A 22,685-nucleotide genomic window follows, 5' to 3' on the forward strand; every position below is an offset into this window, starting at 1 on the left:
AGTTGCTGTAGTTTGCTGGTCTTGTGTTTTGGTAAGGCGAGCAGCTATCAGGGCATCAGCGTTTAACTTGGGGATGCTTTTGAAATTTATATGGTCTAGATTTCTTCCCAGAGTTTGGAATTTTTGAATTACTTGGTCTTGTTTCTAAAGTGGAACTGGTGCATCAGAAGATCCTCTGTTGCTGCTTTTAAAGAAAGAAACCTTTTGTATAGAACTCTTCAGGTTCGTTCGGCTCATTTGTTTATTTTTCCATTACTAGATCACTGGCAAATGTTGATAAAACAGTGCAAAAAAGCAATTTTGATAGAAATAAGGAAAGTGGCTTAGTCTCTCCCCCTTGTGCGCATGGTTTGTATCTAGTTTCTTTTTCTGTGGTGTTTTACCAGAGCACAACCGTGCACATCAGTAAAACACAGCACAAAAAGAATCTTAATGTAATCATAAATGGATGTTTTAATCAATGTGCTTGTGCACATCTGTAATGTAAACGGACATGGGGAAATGCCAATACCCACTAACTCCTACTTTAAGTGACATTTTTGTCCCAGAGGAAAAGAGGGCCTTTATGGCAAAAACGGATTTCCTCCGTGGAAGGAAATCCTCTGCTCAAATGGGAGGTTAGCTTCTCTCAGCATCTCCTACAAATCCTGTGAGTGCAGCACCAAAATGCGGGATTAGATACTGGATGCAAAATTCAGCACCATGAAATGCTTGGCTTTCTTTTTTAAAACAAAACACGTTTCTAGTCTTTATGGTTTAGGAAGGCAGCCCAGGGATGCCTTAGATTAGAACAATGATGAGGATAGAGGCTGAAACCTGACGACCGTGGGTCAGGTTTTGCTGTGTAAACTAGTTTGCTCTTTTCCAGCGCTCCCTGAAGCAAAATGGATTATGCGAACTAATTTGCAAAAATAATATTATGTAATTTAGCAAGTTACCACACTTTTATCCCACCCTTCCTCCAAGGAGCTCAGAATGGCTCACGCGGTTCTCCCTTCCCCCCTTATGTAACATTTGCTCAGTTTTGCATAATTTATGCAGGACGGAGCAGCTGCATGCTCACAACAGAAAACTGCAGCTGGATTTCCCTCTTGGTTGTAGACCGAGCTTGCGATCTTGTCGGAAGGCATTGCAGTGTTCTGTGTTTCTCCCATCCGACTACATGTCACTAGTCGCCGATGGTGGTGGGGTAGGGAGACCGGAGTCATTAGGATGTCATGTGGGGTAGAGGAGACCACACGACGTGCGGGCCATTTTTTTTGCAACAGTTCTGCGTTTAGTGCTCTGTCTCGTTTGGCTCATTATCCTTTATCAATAATGAGCCTCACCAGTCTAGCACCACCGCCGTCTTTGTGCCTGGCCTATTCCCAGTTCAGCAAGAACCTTTGGAAGGAGCATTCAGCATACCTACAGTTCCTTCTTCTTTTTAAAGATGGCATATTCAGAGAGGCACTTCAGACTGGTGGTTTTAAAACTTTGGTTCCTCTGGGGCCTTCCACAATTAGAAGGCAGCATTCTGTTCCATGAAATAACAGCTTCCCCACCATTATTGATAGTCTCCCAAAGCCCGCAACCACAGAGAAGTACTTGGTGTCATTGATGAAGCATGTTTAATGAGGCCTAGCAAGCAGACCTGGCAAGCAGCGGTGAGGCTGAGCAAGTAGTCACCACTTTGTCAGAATCAAACATCCCAGAACACTACCCAGCAGGGCCATTTCCAGGTGTCCAAGGAGCTTGGCCATTTGACCTCTGGTAAGACCCAGTGCCACTAACTAGCCCCCCCCCCCCCCCCGTGCTGCATGTGTACACCCTAGGGTTGCCAACCTCCAGGTAGTTAGCAAACAAACAGCTTCAAACTGCAAAACAATACAAGTTTGTATTAAGCAACAAATAGTCATGCACCATACATATGGTACAACCAACATGGACAATGTCCAGCCAAGTAAATTCTGTATACAATTGAAGCCACCGCAGGGAATATTTACAGTCCTGGGCTTGAGAGCATCTTTTCTCTTCAAGAGGTAAGGTAATAAGCCAATGCTACAGAAGTCCGGTTCACTTTCTGTTTCGGCTTATGTCAGCCTTCCTCAGGGGCTCAACGCTAGCTGTATTCACACTGCCTCCAGGTAGTAGCTGGAGATCCCCAGGCGACACGCCAGTTCACCTGGAGAAAATGGCTACTGTGGAAGTTGGACTCTATGGCAGTATGGTCCATTGAAGTCCCTTCCCTCCCCAAACTCCACTCTCGGACTCCACCCCCAAAATCTCCAGGTATTTCCCAACCCGGAGCTGGCACCCCTGCCAGGAGGTGGGCCTGGGACTGGTGGCGTGTTGGGGGTTGGTCATGGGTGGGTGTCCGGCTATGGGCCTTCCTGGAGCAGTAGACCCAGGGCCAGCTTCCAGGGGGGCTGGTACTGTTCCCACGTTCAGGTTTCTGTGGCAAAGACATGGGTTCCTCAGCAGGCCGGCAGATAAGCAGACGGGTTCCTCAGAAGCTCCCGGCTTTGCAGAGCAGTAAATTATCTGCTTCTCGAAGACATGCATCCCCCCCGAGACTCGAGAAAAAACCTAGAGAGACCTCTCCTCCTAGCACACGGGACTCATTGCGCTGCCTGTGAAAGCGAGAGCTAATTGGGGGGGGAGGATGGTTGCTGTCCGCCCAATTTCACGGGAACTTGAAAAGCTCACCAACAAACAAAACCCTCTCCTTTCTCCTTCATCTCTGACCTCAAAAAAACAAACTAGAGAGTGCTCTGCTTTAAAAAAAAAAAAAAGTAAAAATGAGAGGCCTGCTTAAGTCTGTGTTTTCTTTCACTGTGGTCTTAATTTGTTTTTCTCCCCGGTAGTTCACATTCTTTGCAGATTGCAGGTTTGTCTGTGGGACTGTGGTTCCCTCAAGGTTGTAATTTTTGTCCTCCTCGCAACCCGGCGACTGCCTTCTTGCGCACTGGCGCCTCGCTCGCTTTCAGCCGGCTTGGGAGCGCGTGCTTTGATGCGTCCCAAAATAGAGGATCGAAAATGCGTGTTGCGGGCGGGAGTCGTAGGGAGAGGGAACTGACACCGGCAGTAGCACAACTTGGAAAGTATGAAGCTGCTTTCCCCCCGTGGCAAAACATTGGCCCGGTTATCTCTGTGTCTCTGACAAGGCAGAAGGTCTTCCGGGATGCTGGGCCAAGAAGGGCCTTTCCCACTATCTGCTGCCAGAGAGGTCTTTAACTGGAGGTGCCGAGGGTCAAACATGGCACCTGCTGCATGCAAAGCCGATGCTCCATCAATAGGCCATAGCTTACTGGCGGTGGCTTTCCGGGGTCTTCTGCAGAGGTCTTTCCTGGCCCTGAGAGTGGACTTCCAGGTGTGTGTGTGTGTGTGTGTGTGTGTGTGTGTGTAAAGTGCCATCAGGTTGCTGTGGAGTTATGGAAACCCCGTAGGGTTTTCAAAGCAAGAGACTAACAGAGGTGATTTGCCACAGGCTTCCTCTGCATGACGACCCTGGTATTGCCTGGTGGTCTCCCATCCAAGTACTAACCAGGGCCGACCCTTCTTAGCTTCTGAGATCTGATGAGATCTGACTAGCCTGGGCCATCCAGGTCAGGGTGGACATCCGGATAGCTGGTTGAAATCCCATAGAGATCTCATCAGATCTCAGAAGCTAAGTAGGGTCAGCCCTGGTTAGTATTTGGATGGAAGACCACCAAGGAAGTCCAGGGTCGCTAAGCAGAGGCAGGCACTGGCAAACCACCTCTGTTAGTCTCTTGCCTTGAAAACCCCATGAGGGGTTGCCATAAGTCGGCTGCGACTTGAAGGCACTTTTACACACACACACACACACACACACACAAGGCATTCATTGCTTCTTCCCCCCCCCCCCCACCTCCAGCAGCTGCATATTAAATCTCTGGGTAGCCTTTTCTCAGACCTCAATAAGCATGCATAGAGTCAGTTTGCAAGATTTGCCTCTTGCTTTATAATGAATGCAAGGTACAGAATTTAGGTTTGGGGTTTATTTTAAGCCAAGTACTACTCAGCCTGGTTTGTGAACGTGAAAGGAAAATAAAAATACTTTTTCCAACACGATGCAGGGCCTGCTTCCTCAACCGTCTCTCGCTGGCTTCTAGCGATCTGAACTCACTCTCTCTCTCTCTTTTAAAAAATGTAACCCTGCTGCAGAAGTAGCTGTTACTGTTTGGGTGACTTGTGGCTTGTTTGCAGCTCTGGAAGATCTGTGGCTGCTGTATTTGTGTGTGTGTGTGTGTGGGATTCACAATTGCAGGCTGTGGCCGCTATCAGTCTCTTGTGGGAGATCCTATGCAGGAGCTGGCTTGTGCGGAGATGGCCTTAATTACCTTTTCCTTGCAGAGAATACTGACAGGCAAAGGAGATAAGGGCTTTGAAAAGGCAGGGGGAGCAAATATCTCACTCTGGGAGACAGAACTGGTGCATTTCTATCCGTCTTCCTGTGCAGTTCCTCCTAATGGAGACGTACGGCACACTCTGTTCCCAGCAGGGGGTTCAAAGCCGCGCTGTAAGCAATGCCTGCAGCATTTTACCTAGGCAGGCCAGAAACTGGTGATGAGTTCTGCCTTCATAGGAATGCATTCAGCTGTCTTCTCCTGAGTCACCTAGCCCTGAGCGATCTGCTCAGGCTGGTAACGCTTCTGCCAAAGCCAGGGAATGTCTCTCCCAGCGCCTGCTACCTTTTTTAGCGGGAGGGATTGAATTTGCAGCCTTCCACATGCAAGGAGGTGCTCTGTCAGGGAGCTTGGCATCACACATGAATACATGAAGCTGCCGCATACTGAATCAGACCCTTGGTCCATCAAAGTCAGTATTGTCTACTCAGACCGGCAGCAGCTCTCCAGGGTCTCAGGCAGAGGTCTTTCACATAACCTACTTGCCTGGTCCCTTTAATAGGAGCTGCCGGGGATTGAACCTGGGACCTTCTGCATGCCAAGCAGATGCTCTACCACTGAGCCACGGCCCCTCCCCTAAAGAAGTCCTACCAAAGAAGTTGCCTGAAGCACCCAAGTCTGACTGTCAGGTCTTTTATGCATGGCTGTTTCACTCGCCGTCACCCCTCCCACGACTTCGGGTCTTGGTGTTGATTATGCACACCGTTTCCAGTAGTCAGAGGTCGCCTCGCTCTCCCCCTGCGTTTCCCCGCGTTTTGCCCAGGTTTTCAAATTTGAGATAAAACAGGTCTCTGAAAACGCGGGGGAACGTAGGGGAAGAGCGGGGTGATCTTACGGTTGGAAACAGTATGCATCACCCAATCAAAGACCCGAAGTCGTCGGAGGGGTGACGGCGAGTGGAACAGCTACGCATAAAAGACCTCTGTCTGTCCAGCTCAGCTGTCTTTTGTCTTGCCAGACCCGGCTGAGCACGTCGTGCAAGCAGTTGACTGAAAGAGAAGGATCCAGAGTTGCAACCTCAGTGGTATCAAAACAAGGACTGGGGGCAGCAGGCTCAAAAAGATGGGGATGGGAAAGACAAACTGATAACCAGGAGGTGCAGTAAGGAAGAAGGCATGAATGAATCCTCTCCACCACTGAGCGGCAACACCTTGCCACTCTGCTGCTTCTTAGTGTGCGTCCAAACAGAGATGGGAGGTGTGGCGTCCTTGCTGTCTAGGCATGTGTTCCAGCATCAGGTCCTTCCCAAAGAAAGCACAAACAGAGGTTGTTTATGCGTGGGAGTTTTACCTGAGGTTCGTTGCTCACTGGACCCACATTTTCCTGTTGGGAATCTATGCACCAGCAGTCTCCAAGCTCAAATCAAGTCCCCGCCCCTTTAAATGCTGCATTGTAATCGGCTTACTTGTAGTGCTTAATGTGAGAGAAAATATCCCCCCCCAAACCCAATTGCCACATAAAAAAGCATTTTGAGAACAAACAAACAAAAATCAGAGCAATCTGAAAGGAAGGGGGGGGAGGAGAAATCCAAGCTTCAGTTTGAAAAAGATTTTCTTCTGCTCAGAACAAGCTCCGAGGAAGCAGGAAGTATTTCAGTCCTCACCTCTGGACATGCTGCTTTGTAATTGGCTGTGAGCAAAACCAGGCTTGTGTGCCCCACACTTTGCCTTATGCATGGGGATTTCACCCGGGCTTTGCTCAGGGAAGATGGAAGAGGCGGGTTAACAGAGGAATGGGAAGACCTGGACATTGTGAGGGCTAGCAGCGAGGTCATCTCTAATGGACGGAAAACTCATGCGTAACTCCAAGGATCAACCGATTCAGACCAGGTGCGAACGTGAGTTGAAAGTACCCATGCATAAACGACCACAGTAATTCTGACCTGGATGGCCCAGGCTAGCCTGATCTTGGAAGCTAAGCAGGGTTGACCCTGGTTAGAATTTGGTTGGGACACCACCCATGAAGTTGGGGGTTGTTACGCAGGGGCAGGCAATGGCAAGCCACTTCGGTCCTCTGCAGGGTCGCCATGGGTTGGCTGCAACTTGATGGCACTTTCCACCACCTCTTCTGTAGGAGCTCATGACCCAGTATGGTACTGCTGCCCATCTGAGGGCCCTTCATCTTGCCCCAATCCCCTGCTTTCTACAGCCCCCAACCACATGGCTTTTGTACATGCAAGTCTCATGATCTCCAGCATAGCCTTTTTCACCCTCTACCTTTTTTTCAGCAGCAGGGAAATGGGTTGGATCCAACCCGCTGTCTCCTTTGGCTGGCAGTGGTTTCCATTGGTTTCGGGAAATGGTAAATGAAAAGTCTTGACTCACACTTGTGACCCAAGATTCACTCACCGGAAATGCCAGAGGTTGAACCTTGGACTTTCTGCATAGAATGTTTGTGCTCTGTTATAAAGCTGACTTAGTCAGAATGTTGGTCTGTCTTCGTCGCAATTCTCAGTAAAGTTACGCCCATCTAAGCCCGTTGATTTCAGTGGGTTTAGAAGGGTATAATTGTTGAGGACCAGCCAAATGCAGCTGGGGGAATTCCTGGGGATTTGGGGGAGTGGAGTTTGGAGAGGTGAGGGAGCTCATCAGGGACGTGACATCATTCTAGGACTTCAGGTTCTCCTACAGTCTATGGTATACCATAGAATCCGCCCTTCAAAGTTGTCCCTTCATTTAGGGGAGCTGATCATTATAGTCTGGAGATCAGCTGTACATCTGGGACAACCCCAGACCCTACCTTGAAGTTGGTATCCTTACTTACACCTACTGCACTGTGAGTTTTGTATTGTTGTTTCATAAGAGAGCTTTCCTGGTGGATTGGACCCCCTAAGACAAATCGCACCCCAGTTGTCTTAAGTTTTCAAGGTGCCCAAAATCCATCACTCTAGACTAGACGGCTGTTTTCTGGTAGGATTGTCTCTGGTTGTATTAATGAACTGTTGTGTTTCTCATCAGGCTTAGTCGTAAAACATCCCACTTTGGGATAGCTATTCAATTCAAACCTTTATTGGCGTAGATCTTTAAAATACAGTAATCAATGGTTAAAATAAAATCTTTGAGCAATAAAATATCAATAAACTAGTTAAAATCTATAAATCTTAAAAGTGCTAGGTAACCCGTTTGACAAAGTCTAACTCTGTCGAGGAGCTTGGCACAGTGCTCCTAAAGAGGTTTCCAAGAATCTTGCTACCATCAATGTTGTATGCGCATTACTGTCTCCTAATAGGTAGCGCACTAGGCCCACATCTGTTTGGACTAGACTATCCTTAAATAGTGGTAGCAGGAATTTTTCCCACGGGGGCACATAAAGATCGCAGTGTAGTAAGACATGGGCTGCCGATTCGGGTTGCCTCTTTGTGCATACAACGATTCTCTCTTCGTAAGGGATTTTGATGTATCTGTCTCTAATCATTGCTGTTAGAAGTAGATTTAAGTGTGCCAACATAAACTGGCATCTTAACATTGGAGAGGACAAGTTTGAATTGGGATAACTAACTATGGTTGCCCTTTGCCACTTTGAGCACAGATTCCATGAACATCTTTCTCCTCTGAAGGATGCTGAGCCTTGAGAGGAGAACACAGGTGGTTTCTAACAGTCATCTCTCTTCCACGTGGCCCCAGAGTGAGCGAGTGTGTGTGAATCTTTTCCTGTCGCCTCTCTTCAGAGCCATGAATGTTTTCTCTCAAGCAGGGACCTGGACTTGGATGTGGGAGGAAAGGGGTACAGCTGTGCTTAGAACCAAGGTGGATAATAGCGTTGACTCCCAGAAATGAAATTCAGGGTGTTCCCCCCCCCCCAGTGGCTTGCAGTTGATGAATGAGTAAGAGCTCATGGGGAGGGGCCGTGGCTCAGTGGTAGAGCATCTGCTTGGCATGCAGAAGGTCCCAGGTTCAATCCCTGGCATCTCCAGTTAAAGGGACTAGGCAAGTAGGTGATGTGAAAGACCTCTGCCAGAGACCCTGGAGAGCCACTGCCAGTCTGAGTAGACAATACAGACTTTGATGGACCAAGGATCTGATTCAGTATAAGGTAGCTTCATGTGTTCAATAGGGCCGGAGACCTTTTAAAGTTGATTTTAAGGAAGATAAAATGGAAGAGGAGAGAACAACGTTGTAACCTGCTTTGGGTCCTCATTGGGCAGAAAAGCAGGATATAAGTATCTAAATATCTCCAGGAGTCAGTTCTCCATCTTGGAACATACAACCCGCAGTGTCTTCAGAGTATTTGAAGTCATCCCTTATCATAATGTTTCCTGCCTCATTATCTTTCTCCATCGCAGGATCTCCCATTTCAGCTTCAGGGCAATACCTGGGCAGGGTGGGGGTGGTGAGTGCATTTCCTAAATATTATTTTTATTGTGGCCTGTTACTTCCGTCCATAATGATGCCCTGAATGAATATGCTCCTCTTCATATATTTCCTAAAAAAGGATAAGGATCATGCCAATGACTGTGGGCCATGATAGCTAAATGGAACTTCATGTTCAGAGGCAGTATACCTCTGAATTCCAGGGCCTTTCTGCCCTGTGTAGGAGTTTCTCAGATGTATCTGGCCTGGCCACTGTTGGAAGCAAATGTGGGGAACAGGACTGGCAGTGGTTGGACTTTCCATCAAGGTTGTGCATTTATTGGGCCCAGAAACTACTGAGGGATCCTTGTTGATCCTTGCTGACATCTCTCTTGGTAGTTTGCGCACCTGCGCTGTATTTTCTTATGCACACTAACATTAGGAATCTTCTGGTCCAATCCACAGGCATTGATTAAATTTGTCGAACCATTGTATCTATGCCATTAAAGGTTTTTGTATTGTATTGTTATTGATTAAATTTGTCTATGAAATGAATAAGAGGCTTTGGCCTGGAAGCCCCTTTCTCCTGATCTCAGGATTTTGGAGAGTGGCTGTGGCTTAAACAAAGGAAAGCGCTTTGTACCTTGTTGAGGACATTGTGTGTTTGTGTGCATGTGTGTGTGTGTGTGTGTGTGACCGCTGCAGGGGCAAAAGAGGAACAGGAGAGCCCACTGATAGCCTTTTCCATATTGGAGAATATTAGATGATAAGCATGGATAATTGATTCTCCTGGCATATTACTGATCGTGCTGTCATTGATCTTTTAATTATTATTAATTTTTGCTGTTTCTATGACAGCTGTGTTTCTACCTGCTGCTAATTTGTTTCTCCCCCTCTTTCTTTTTGGTTTTTTTTTTTTTTAATTTGCAAGCATCATTGTGTACTTTTTAGCAGAAAAGCAAGGTAAAATAGTCTGGTCACTGGGAGAGTAATGCACTGGACCAAAATGCTTGCTGGTTTTTGCTGTGGCATTTCTTTAAATCTTCTATAGAAGGGAGACCAGGGAAGATAAAATGTAGATTTTTTTTTTTAAATGAAGGGTCAAGTCAGTCTTTATCATGCCCCAAAAGCCTTATAGAAGCAGTGAAGGGTCACCATTCACATGGATTGATTCATATGGGAGCCAGCGTGGTGTAATGGGTAAGAATGGTGGTTTGGAGTGGTAGACTCTGATCTTGAGAACCGGGTTCGATTCCTTACTCCTCCACATGGGTGGCAGAGGCTAATCTGGTGAAGTGGATTTGTTTCCCCACCCTTACACACGAAGCCAGCTGGGTGACCTTGGGCTAGTCACACTCTCTCAGCCCCACCTACCTCACAGGGTGTCTGTTGTGGGGAGGGGAAGGGAAGGCGATTGTAAGCCGGTTTGACTCTTCCTTAAATGGTAGAGAAAGTCGGCATATAAAAACCAACTCTTCTTCTTCTGTTATGCACTAATGAGTAAATGACTTCATAAAAGGTGAGCTGTTGTGATGTAAGCTTGGGAATGATGGCATGCTATAATCAGCATGCTGCAATTATCCACTGATCTATAAATCCTTGAGAAACTCTCTGCTGTAATCCATGTGCCAGGCTCTGGGTTGCCAGTCAATCTCTCCTGTTGGCATGCATGTTATTTCTGAATGCATAGCATTGAGTTCAACTCAGTGTGGAAAAGATTGTTGCGATTCTGTCTGGGAAAGGCATGATCTTTTAAGATCACATGAAACTGTTGAGTTGTATACCAAGTCATGATCCTTCATCAGTCTAGCCCCGAATTGCCCATTATTGCTGGCAGTGGCTCTTGAGAGCCAGTGTGGCGTAGTGGTTAAGAGCAGCGGACTCTAATCTGGTGAACCGGGTTGGTTTCCCCACTCCTGAGAGCCAGTGTGGTGTAGTGGTTAAGAGCAGTGGTTTGGAGTGGTGGAGTCTGATCTGGAGAACTGGGTTTGATTCCCCACTCCTCCACATGAGTGGCGGAGGCTAATCTGGTGAACTGGATTTGTTTCCGCACTCCTACGCACGAATCCAGCTGGGTGACCTTGGGCTAGTCACACTCTCTCAGCCCCACCCACCTCACAGGGTGTCTGTTGTGGGGAGGGGAAGGGAAGGCGATTGTAAGCTGGTTTGAGTCTCCCTTAAGTGGTAGAGAAAGTCGGCATATAAAAACCAACTCTTCTTCTTCCTACACACAAAGCCAGCTGGATGACATTGGGCAAGTCACAGCTCTCTCCGAACTCTCTCAGCCACACCTACCTTCACAAGGTGTCTGTTGTGGGGAGAGGAAGGGAAGGCGATTGTAAGCTGGTTTGATTTTCCTTAAAAGATAGAGAAAGTCGGCATATAAAAACCAACTCTTCTTTTTGCAGCTCGACCAGAGACCCCTCATAAGGCTTGCTATCTGTAATCCTCTGTGCAGCAATTCTAAAAGCTTGAATGTAGGATTTTCTGCAGGCAAGGCTTGATAAAATGTCTAGATGGTTTAAATTCTAGATGGTTTAGTTCGTAGCAGCCAAATAGTACAGGCAATCCAATGGTACTTTGGTGGTAGTGGAAAGTTCCATTGAGTCGCAGCCGACTGATGGTGTCTCTGTAGGGTTTGCAAGGCAAGAGACGTTCAGAGTTGATTTGCCATTCCCTGCTTCTGCTGTCCGACCCTGGACTTCCTTGGTGGCCTCCCATCCATGTACTACCCAGGACCAATCCTGCTTAGCTTCCGAGATTTGACAAGACTGGGTTTGCCTGATCCATCCAGGTCAGGGCAGTGGTACCTTAAAGTCTACCAAATGTATTCATAGAATCATAGAGTTGGGAGGGTCCATAAAGGCCATCTAGTCCAACCCCCTGCTTAAGGCAGGATCAGCTTAGAGCATCCCTGACAAGTGCTTGTCCAGCCTCTGCTTAAAGACTGCCAGTGAGGGGGAGCTCACCACCTCCCTAGGTTGCTGAGTCCACTGTCGAACAACCCTTACTGTAAATTCCCCCCCTTAATATCCAGCCAGTACCGTTCCTCCTGCAATTTGTACAGCAAGATGCATTCTAGTGGTTTCATATCTGGCGTGTGAGCTCTGGCTCTGCTGAAATAAAGTTTGGTAGTCTTTTAAAGTGCCACTGGACTCCTGTTTTCTTTTGCCACGTGCAAAGGAAGGAGGCTGTTCCTATTGAGCCAAGGCCCTTCCCTAGGATGTAAACACATGGAACGACATCACACTGAGTCTAAGGGAAACTAGACCCTTCGGCACTGCCCTTGGAACTCCATACCACTTGGGGAAGTGAGGAATGTATAACCAGATGTGGCAAATATAATGAGGGCAAGCCTGGAGCAGACACATCTGGCTGTTTATGCGCCTTGTTACAAGTTTGACGCAGCCCTTGGTAACTGGACAAACGAGCTGTCATCTGCTATAAGAATCAGTGGCTAATTAGCATTTCCCCTTCATGTTCTGTGAGAACATTTGTGGGGGATTGTGGCAGCAACTGTATATGCGTGCATTGGGGGTGGCAGGAAACAAGACAAGTGATTAAGTTTGTATCCAGCCCTTTTGTTAATATTCATCCGGAGGGCTAGCGAAATCGGAACAACACAAAGGAATTGCTAACGTTGGTGTCGAATGGAAAACTGAGGGCTGGCACCTTGCTCTCCTGCTGGCGGTTGCCGAGGCTGTGTGTTCGAAGCAGGGGTAGCGAAAGGAAACTGTCCTTGGCCCTGCTCTCTGTTTCTGGCAGTGTTCTCTCTCTTGGCGGTAGTGATGACAAATGGCAGCTCAGAGAAAGATGTAGGACATACTATTTGCTTAGCTGTGCTGTCTTCTCCATCGTTCTCATTGCTAGATGTGGACTTCCTCCTCCAGGCTCTCCTCCAAGTACTGAAATTGACTGGACCACGTTTGCAAGCAGATGACGGTCCAGTCAATTTCACCCTTCTTTTCTTAAGGGTGAAATTGACTGGCCCGTCATCTGCTTGCAAACGTGGTAGAGTTGGAATTTGTATGCCGACTTTCTCTACCACTTAAGGAGGAATCAAACCGGCTTACAATCACCTTCCCCTCCCCACAACAGACACCCTGTGAGGTAGGTGGGGCTGAGAGAGCTCTAAGAGAGCTGTGACTAGCAGCTGGCTTCATGTGTAGGGGTGAGGAAACAAATCCAGTTCACCAGATTAGCGTCAATTTCATCTCTCTGTTGAGGTTGTAGGGAAGCTGGGGAAGTGTGTGATGTTGGGAAGTAGAAAACTAGAGAAGTTTAGCAAGTGGCATACCGGTCTTTTTCATTTGATTGCCTGCATACACATGATTTTCTTATGTGCTCATGTGGGGCAGATAGTGACGTTTCTCTTTAGAAACGAGATTTGTCTGGCCCAGAATTGACCTGTAATGTGGTCTAGTCAATTTCGTTGCTAAGGGATGTGGCTTCAATTAGGTTTGCCTCTGCATGGGGGACCGTATATAGACCACTGGTAAGAAATGGCAAAAAGTCATCGGGTCGGGGGTATATCATCTGATGTGGGTGGGAAGGTATGGAAATCTTCCTGTCGGCACTTTCCCCAAACCCACTTTGGATATGATCTTCCCACTCACAATAGAAGTGAGGAAAAGCTGGATGCTTGCTGAAAGCATTGTGGCACTGCGCGGAAGCCAAAATAAAAACCGTTGCAGTTGTTGTGGAGGGGGTGTGTAGGGCAGGCACTCCATGTGGAAGCAACCTTGCTGTTAGAAAAATGGACCAGTTGTGAGTTTCTCTCCCTACGTCAAGAATATACAGAACAAACTACCAAGGGGGGATAAGGGAGAGAGTTCTTCCATTTTACAACAACAATAATCAACCTGTCACTCATTCGTAAGTGATGGTTTATGAAAATAACCAAATTAAAATGTGCCAACGTTTATTTTATTTATTTTAAACACTTCTGTGCCTGTGCTGCCTTTCCTAAACAGTGTCCCTAAGATGGCAAACACCAAACATGAAAGCATGTTTAGCATTAAAAACACTTGAAATAAATTATATATACCACAATTTAATTAAATTGTGTGATATAAACACATAGAAACACTCAAGAGACCATCTTGTTAAATCCTGGAAGGCTGGCATCTTTTGGGTGGCTGATCGAAGAGTCTTTTGCTGCTGTGTAGCCTCCAATAAACAAATTCTCCCAAAATAGTAACAGGACATTGTTGAAGGCTTCACATTTGCCGGCTGTTGTCAGTTCTCCCCAGACCCACCATCCCTTGGAGCTCTTTGGTCATCTTAATGTTTCCAGTAAAATATGGGAGGGGGGTGAATCATCCTTCGCTTGCAATCTCCACGCGGCTTTCCTTGCTGGATTATTTATGAGCTTTGTTTGGTTTGGTCAAAAGACAAAAAACAATAATACACACAGTCTAGACTGAGAGGCCGTATCTTGGAAATGATGAGGCAGAAAACTTGCCGTCTTGATATCATCTCTGACATTTGGAAATACATGGAAGGAGGAAATGCATTCCTTGACCTTCTCTGGGGTTACAGGAGAAGCCCGGGGAGGGGCTGTGGCTCAGTGGTAGAGCAACTGCTTGGCATGCAGAAGGCCCCAGGTTCAATCCCGGGCATCTCCAGTTAAAGAGACTAGTCAGGTAGGTGATGTGGAAGGCCTCAGCGGAGACCCTGGAGAGCCGCTGCCGGTCTGAGTAGACCACTACTGTCTTTGATGGACCAAGGGTCCGATTCAGTATAAGGCAGCTTCCGCTGTTCATGTGTTCACTCAGCTCCTGGCATTAACTGGTTAATTTGACCCTGGAAGGTTTCAGAAATGCATGGTTTTGTGGAGGCTCTGGGCTGAAGTTCTAATGGATAGTCTTTTGGAAGCAGATTCAGTTTGTGTGTTTGCAGTATTGTAATTGTTTGCTTTTTTGGTGTTATGGTTGTTATTTTTTCGGTGCCTTTCAAAGAAACAGCTGAAATTAAAATAGTACATTTTGGTCAGAATACATGGGAGCAGGGAATCGGATTTAAAAACAGGCAAAACAGAGCACAGTCCAGCTATTAAAAGCCGCGGAGAACAGGAATTTATTTATTCGTTTGTAGTCAGCTTGCGCAGTCCGGTGCTTGCACAGTCTGGAGCTTGCACAGGGGACCTTTACTTTTACCTTAGTCAGCTTTTCTTACAGAGACTCAAGCAGTCACTGAATAGTGAAAAGGTTTGTTTATAACCCATGTTTCTGCCTAGCGATTACCCAAAGCTGACACCTTTCTCCTTTTCTGTTTTATCCCCACAACAACCCTGTGAGGTAGGTTAGGCTAACAGTATGTGACTGGCCCAAGGTTACCCAGCAGGCTTTCATCGCAAAGTGGGGATCTGAACCTACATCTCCCAGAGCCAGCATAGTGTAGAGGTAGAGAGCAGTGGACTCTAATCTGGCGTACCAGATTGGTTTCCCCACTCATACATATGAAGCTTGCTGGGTGACCTTGGGGTAGTCACAGTTCTCTCCAAACTCTCTCAGCTGCACCTAACCTCACAAGGTGTCTGTTGTGGGGAGAGGAAAGGAAGGCGATTGTAAGCTGGTTTGATTCGCCTTAAAAGGTAGAGAAAGTCAGCATATAAAAACCAACTCTTTTTCTTCTTCATCCTAGTTCGACACTCTAACCACTACACAAGGCTGCTTGTCAAGAAATACTGATAAAGATTCCTTCTGGATTTGTCTACAAATAACATCTCATAATGTGAGAATGAAACTATTAAATATGGCTTTTCCTTCTAAAAGTCAGTTAGAAGAGAGGGGCAGTGGTTTGATGCTAGGGTTGCCACTGACTGGTGGGAGATTTTTGGGGTGGAGCCTGGTGAGGCTGAGAGGAGGGAAGGGTCTTCAATGCCATAGAGTCCAATTGCCAAAGCTGCCATTTTCCCCTGTTGTACTGATCTCTGTTGGCTGGATATCAGTTGTAATAGCCGGAGATCTCCAGCTAGTACCTGGAGGTTGGCAACCCTATTTGATGCCTGCGCATTGGCAGAAGTTTCTCAGTCTGAACCCCCAGCATCTCCATTTAAAGGGCCCCAGGTGTTTGAAAAGAGCTTTTTCGGCCTGAGACCCTTGAGAGCGGCTGCCAGCCAGAGAAATCAATACTCAGCTACATGGGCCAATGGTCTGACTTGCTTATAAAGCTGTTCTGAGCTGCTTTTTGCTAACTTGTAAAACGAACAAACCTACAACCTCTTCTGAGGCTTGTGCAAATTTAAGGAAATCAGTCAAGGCAGAAGACAGTTGATCAGTTAATTCATGAGCCCATTACATTATTTTAAATTCTTAATTACATTCTTTAATGAAAGCTTGACTGGTTGATTTTTTTTTTTTGCTTGCTAGCCAATTAAGTTAATGTGCATGATACTAACATCCCGGTATCGGTGATCCTGAAGGGAATATAAACCTATTGGGTGTTACTGTCAGTTGTTTTCATACGTTGCTCTCCCCCCCCTCAAAAAAACCCATGCAATTCTTTTGAGAGGGGATTCAACATGATGTGTGCTTAAGGGGTTTGGGGTGGGGAGGGACTTCAATGCCATAGAGTCCAATTGCCAAAGCAGCCATTTTCTCCTGGCGAACTGATCTCTATGGGCTGGAGATCAGTTGTAATAGCAGGAGATTACAGCTAGTACCTGGAAATTGGCAAACCTAAGGTGGAAGGTTAAGCGCATGCTCACATATTTTACAGGTGTCCTGTTGAACAATTGTGAGGGTTCAGCAGGGGCACCTACCAAAATGCGAGGATTTTCAGGTCAAATGCAGGAGTGTTTGCGCATCAGGGAAAGCAAATGAGCCCCCCAGTATCAGGCCTTGGCCAGTTGCTAAAAGAGCAGGTGAAGAGCCTCAAATGTTCTTGCTGGCCCTGAAATGTAGGGGAAGGGTGAGAGAAAAATAAAAATGAGAACCCAAGGGACAGAAAGGTCTGCGAGGTATTTCTCTCCCCCTTTTGTTTCTTTTCCTTTTGTTCCATACCCTTTAGATTTCTGTCCTCTGCTCAACCTGCAAAGAGCTCCGCTTCCCAGGCATCATAACGTGAGAACCGGCAGGCCAGCATTTTTGCTTCTGGTTGGGGTTTTTTTAATGACTGAGATCAAAGTCTTGATTTGGGTGTAGCCTCACTGCCAGGTAGTTATACGAATCTTCCACATGCAAGCGGTCGTGATGACCCCACACCTTTCTTGTGGGTAAGGAATAATTAATGCAGACTAATGTAAAGTAAATTGCATAAGGATTCTTTGTGGCCAGTTTTGATTTGAACTGAATTTGCTTCCCCCCCCCACTTTATGGACATTTTTCAGAGTTGAAAAAAGGGCGTCGGCTTCCCCAACCTGGCAGACAGCACCTTTCTTATCTCCGCCCCTCAAGAACACCTGGTGTCAGGAGAAATGCACAAAGATTCTTGCGGAGTGAGCACCTATGCAAACCCCACAGCCGCAAATGCTCCAAGAAGAATGCAAAGCAGACTTTGAATCTGCTTGGTGCTTTGTGCTGCGTCAGTACAGTAAGCAACAGTTCTGGCTGAATACAGGCCAGGATCTCTTGATAGCTGTTTATCCCCAAGTTTTTACAGAATCCAGATAGTGCAAAAAATCCCACCCAACCCAGTGTTGGCAAGGAATAGCTAAATGATGCAAATCAATACTTATTTATTTATTTATTTAGAGAGCCATCGTGGTGTAGCGGTTAGGAGCAGTGAACTCTAATCTGGAGAACCTGGTCTGATTCCCCACTCCTCCACATGAGCGGTGGACTCTAATCTGGTGAACCAGGTTAGTTTCCCCACTTCTCCATATGAAGCCTGCTGGGTGACCTTGGGCTAGTCACAGTTCTCTCCGAACTCTCTCATCCCCACCTACCTCACAGGGTGTCTGTTGTGGGGATAGGAAAGGACAGAGATTGTAAGCTGGTTTGATTCTCCTTAAAAGGTAGAGAAAATCGGTATATAGAAACCAACTCTTCTTCTGTTTATTTACTTATATCCCGCCCTTCTCCCGAATGGGGACCTGAAGTGGCTTATATCGTTCTCCTCTCCTTCTTTTTATCCTCACAACAACTCTTTGAGGTAGGTCAAGATGAGAGCGTGTGACCTGCCCAAGGTCACCCAGCAAGCTTCCATGGCAGAGTTGGGTTTTGAACCTGGAATTCCCAGATCTGGTCTGACACTTTAACTACTGCAACTACACTGGTTTTATATTTTAAATTTCCCACAATTTTCCTCTGCTGGTTGACAAAAGATAATTTTGATCTTCAGTCATAATAGAGGATGTTACAATATAGCCAGAGTCAGAGTTGCAACAGGTCACGAGTTTCATATCATTCATATCATAAATTTTCAGCTTGTAGAACACAAACTTTAGAATACAAATAATGTATCGTGTGCAATTTCTTCAGTAATTGCAAAATCATCCATAACTTTGGATAATTTACAGGCAGGCCCAGCATGTGTGGTAAAATGTAATGGCTGAAAAGTGCTCGTAAGAGAAAGCCTATGTGCATGCATCAGTATGTTCATGGAGTCATTACATACGTCCTATAAATTACATGGATTGGATGTGGAGTTCAGTCCATGGTCCTCCGGTTTCCCATGTACATTCATTAGCTCCCTCCCTCTTGAGAAAAGCTGAAAAGGGTGTTTGTGTGTGAGAGACACATCTGTTGCTCACTTAAGGTTGCCAACCTCCAGGTACTAGCTGGAGATCTCCCACTATTACAACTGATCTTCAGCAGATAGAGATCAGTTCAGCTGAAGAAAATGGCCACTTTGGCAATTGGACTCTATGACATTGAAGTCCCTCCCCTCCCCAAACCACACCCTCTTCAGGCTCCGCCCCCACAACCTCCCACCGGTGGCAAAGAGGGACCTGGCAGCCCTGTGCTCACTGCTTTTTTGAATAGTACTCAAGAGCTGCGGTTGCAGTGAATGAGCACAAGGTTAAGATTCATTCCCCAAAATGAAAAAAGAAGCAAAAATTCTACTAAGGGGAACTTCACAAAGGGGGGAGCATGAGGATGAGATCGAGGGGGGTTCCTCTATGGGTGACACATGTTGATTTCCAGGAAGGGCTCACGCTTGACACCTGATGAGTTGCATTGTACAGTTGTGCTAACAGAGATTTCCCCAGGTATAGAATATTGTACTTCCAGCTGTGCTAGCTCCTTTGGCAGTGCTAGAAGGAAGATACGCTAGCTTACCTTATTCAGATAGACTTTGTCCATGTGACCTGAAGAGAGTTGGCACACTATATCTCTCATGATGTGGTAATATCCCCTATACAATACTTGACACGATCAGTGGATTACTGCTATTCTAATTAAATTATCTGCCACCGTACCAAAAGACAAAGCAGTCCCCTTTCTGCTGGTGGGTAGAGATCCAAAAATAACAGTGGCAGTGGCCAAGTATCTCTCCGCCATATTTTCCTTTAATAAATAAAGACTCCCCATTTACTGCTCTTTTGGGTCATGGGAGCTTGAAAGGGAAATAAGTAAGAATATTGTACTTCCAGGTGTAGGACTACTCCTTCCCTCCTAGGAGAAATGTGTCCTTGAGAGAAGATGGATGGATTGTGCACACCGAAAGTGCCAACGGCACATTCAGCATACAAAAAGTTGACTTGTGTTCTATCCAAAAGTTGGTAGAGCCGCTGGTTGTTACTGTGATATCACTTCAGTCCAGCGGACCTGAGTTCAAATTCTCACTCAACGGGTCAGTCAGCCTTCCTCACAGGATTTTGGTGAGGATAAGCTGGTAGGGAGGGGGGATGTATATAGCTCTTAGCTTCTTGGAAGAAAGGGTGGGATTAAAAAAAAAACCAGATTAATAAATAAGAATTGTATGGTTCATGCCAGCACATAATTGGTTTTAACAAATCTCTGCTAATCTCCCCCCCCCCAGTGAAAGGCATTTTATTTTTAAAGCTGTTTTTTTCTCTCTCTCCATGCTAATTGCATTTCATTTTCCTCCCCTCTTGATGTCTGTAATTACCTGTTGCATGCGCTGGAGCCGAGCCAGAATCCTTTGGGGGAGGAAGGAACAGAAGAGCGGTCCTCTTCCCACAGGGATGACAGCTAGAAAGGGTGAATCGGATTGGGCAACGTGAATATTCTTGGGTGGGGACGGGCAGTGTAGTGCTCGGCGAAACTGTTGCTCTCCTACTGAGAGTGGGACGGTTTCCAGAAGCGCAAGCCAGCATGCCTTGGGGGGAAGTCTTCTGTATTAAGCAACCCGATCTGGATGCGTAGCAACCGCAGTATTTATTAGCAAGTGGGAGTATGTGGCATGGTGAGAGGCAGTATAGTATAGCGGTTAGAGTGGGGAGAGCCAGGATCTAATCGCCACTCGTTCGCAACGTTCTGTTGGGTGACCTTGGGCCAGTTTTGCGTTCTTGGCTTAAAAGATATTTTATTTTATTTATTTAGATAGTTACACCTTGCTTTTCTCCCCACTGTGGACCCAAATCAGTTTTCAACTTCGTTCTTCTCCCCTCTATTTTTATCCTCGCAACAACAACACTATGAGGTAGGTTAGAGCCATTGTGGTATAATGGTTAGATTATCAGTCTGGGATCTGGGTAGGGTTGCCAAGTCCATCTTTGCCACCAGCGGGAGGTCTTTTGGGTGGAGCCTGGGCAGGGCGGGTCCAATTGCCATAGAGTCCAATTGTCAAAGTGGCCCTTTTCTCCAGGTGAACTGATCTCTATCGGCTGGAGATCAGCTGTAATAGCGGGAGATCGCCAACTAGTTCCTGGAGGTTGTCAACTCTAGATCTGGGAGATGCAGGCTCGAATCTCCACCCAGTCATGGAAGCTTGATGAATGACCCACCCACTGAGTTTCGAAGGCAGAGTAGGGATTTGAACCTGCGTCTTCCAGATCCTACCCTAACCATTACACCATGCTGGCTTTGCCTCACAGTTGTTGTGCAGATAGCATGGAGGAACTGAGAACCATGTAAGCTGCCCTGAGTTTCTGGAAGGGGTGGGTAGAATAAAATTTTGATTGACTGATGGCAGTAACCCTGTGAAGTATCCTATGAAGCAGCTCACCCGCCTTCTCAATCTATTGTGGCTGAACAGGGATTTAGAGCTGGGTTTCTAGTAACTTCGGAACCCAAATCCTTTAGTTATCATAGTGTTACCCTTTTGGTTATTTGTTCTGCGTTCTGTGGATTGATAGAAACCACTGGTTATGCATTCGATTTCTTTATTTTTTAAGAACAGAGACATTTTCTAGTACACGTTGTGGCTTCTGCTTGATCAGAACTCCAAGCTGCACAGATCACTTGTGTGTAGGGTTGCCAGCGCCGGGTTAGGAAATACCTGGGGATTTTGGGGGTGGAGCCTGAGGAGGGTGGGGTTTGGGGGAGGGGAGGGGCTTCAATGGGAAATAATGCCGTAGAGTCCACCTTCCAAAGCGGCCATTTTCTCCAGGTGAACTGATCTCTATCACCTGGAGCTCAGTTGTAATAGCGAGAGATCTCCAGCTGCCACCTGGATGTTGGCAAGCCTACTTGTGTGCCGGGTAATTGGGTCCCGTTCTCACTCCTAAAGAGAAAGCATTGAGGACTTTGAGGTCCTTATCCAACAGCGCCAAACAAGGTGTAGCACACCGATATGCCCACACACACACACACAAAACCTGATGAATGGAAATCAGCAAACAATGCCCAAAGCAGACGCCCCCTCATCATGCCTCATCTTGCGGCTTTCCTTTCTGTGTTCTCTGCATCTCCTTTTGATTTGGCTGTCAGCACTCTTGGCACACTGTCTCATCCGACACCGGCTGAGGTTGCCATCTTTTCAGTATCCTGGGGTGCGAGGCGATGGCTCCATGAGGTGGGTGGCTAACCTAATTCAGAGTCAGAGCCGTACATCTAGGGCGCGTCCTCGGCAGGTACCATGTGCATAATGAGATGCAGAATTCCTGCCTGACATTGGCAATAGCTGAATGGTGTTGTAAGCGGCATCCAGTTGGATCAAATGACAAAGATCTCGTCAGCGTCGGGCTGAGGTTCTCAGGTGAGGGTGTCGCCAGCCGGCTGGCGTGTCGCCCCACAGCGTCTCCTGAGACACGGTGATTGAATGTTCTGATTAGGTCAACCATCGTCTGCCACCGGCAGCTGTTTTGCTAGTTGCGTCAGGTGCCTGCGCGCCGTGGGGAGGGGTGGAGTGTATCGCTCAAAACTGGTAAATGGTTTTTCAGGCGTTTGTAACGGCTGTCTGGGCCAGTACCCTGTGCGGTCATTTGTTTCTGCCTTCCCCACCCCTACCCTTCACAACGTCGCAGGGGAAGACCCCGGCCCACCCTGATTCCTTGCCCACTTGCATAACCGGGCACTGGAACATGTTGCATGGACGTGTATGCGCAGCTCCTGTTGTTCCAGAAAGCCAGAGAAAGAGAGCTGCTTTCCTCCCTTCTATCCTTTTACATCTTGTAATGTCAGGCCTGATACAGGGCTCTTTTACACATGCCAAATAATGCACTTTCAATGCACTTTAAAGATTGTTTGCAAGTGAATTTTGTTGTATCACACAGTAAAATCCAGCTACAAAGTGGATTGAAAGTGTATTATTCGGCATGTGTGAAAGCGCCCTAAGAGTCCCGGCGGGTTCAAAAGCTTGCACAATGTTTTGTGTTAATTTGGTTGGTCCAATAAAAGGTATTGCATGGATTTTGTTCTTGTTGGGCAAATACTGGAAATATCAGTCTGGAATAGAGTGATCGATGGAGGCAGGAGAGAGATGAGAGAGCCCATCAGACAAGCACACTGGGTGGTAAGACACCATCTTTCAGCTTAGCCTACTTTGTAGGGTTGTTGTGAGGGTCCAGTTGTGAGTATAGTCCTCTTCTATGCCACCTTCAACTCCTGGGAAGAAACAAAGGTTCCAGTGTGATATGTGATTTAATGTGATCAGTAAAAGGCACGATCCAGTGGGATCTAATGGTTAAAGGACT

At 46.8% G+C, this 22,685-nt stretch overlaps 1 protein-coding gene across 2 annotated transcripts in view; it reads left to right on the forward strand.

The window, feature by feature from the left end:
* Positions 1-22,685, forward strand: part of LOC130491376 (sphingosine-1-phosphate transporter SPNS2-like) — a 122,981-nt gene that overhangs the window by 17,614 nt on the left and 82,682 nt on the right. The gene's annotated exons all lie outside the window — the stretch shown is intronic.

This window comes from Euleptes europaea, chromosome 19, assembly GCF_029931775.1.
Source record: "Euleptes europaea isolate rEulEur1 chromosome 19, rEulEur1.hap1, whole genome shotgun sequence".
In the NCBI taxonomy this organism is placed as follows: domain Eukaryota; kingdom Metazoa; phylum Chordata; class Lepidosauria; order Squamata; family Sphaerodactylidae; genus Euleptes; species Euleptes europaea.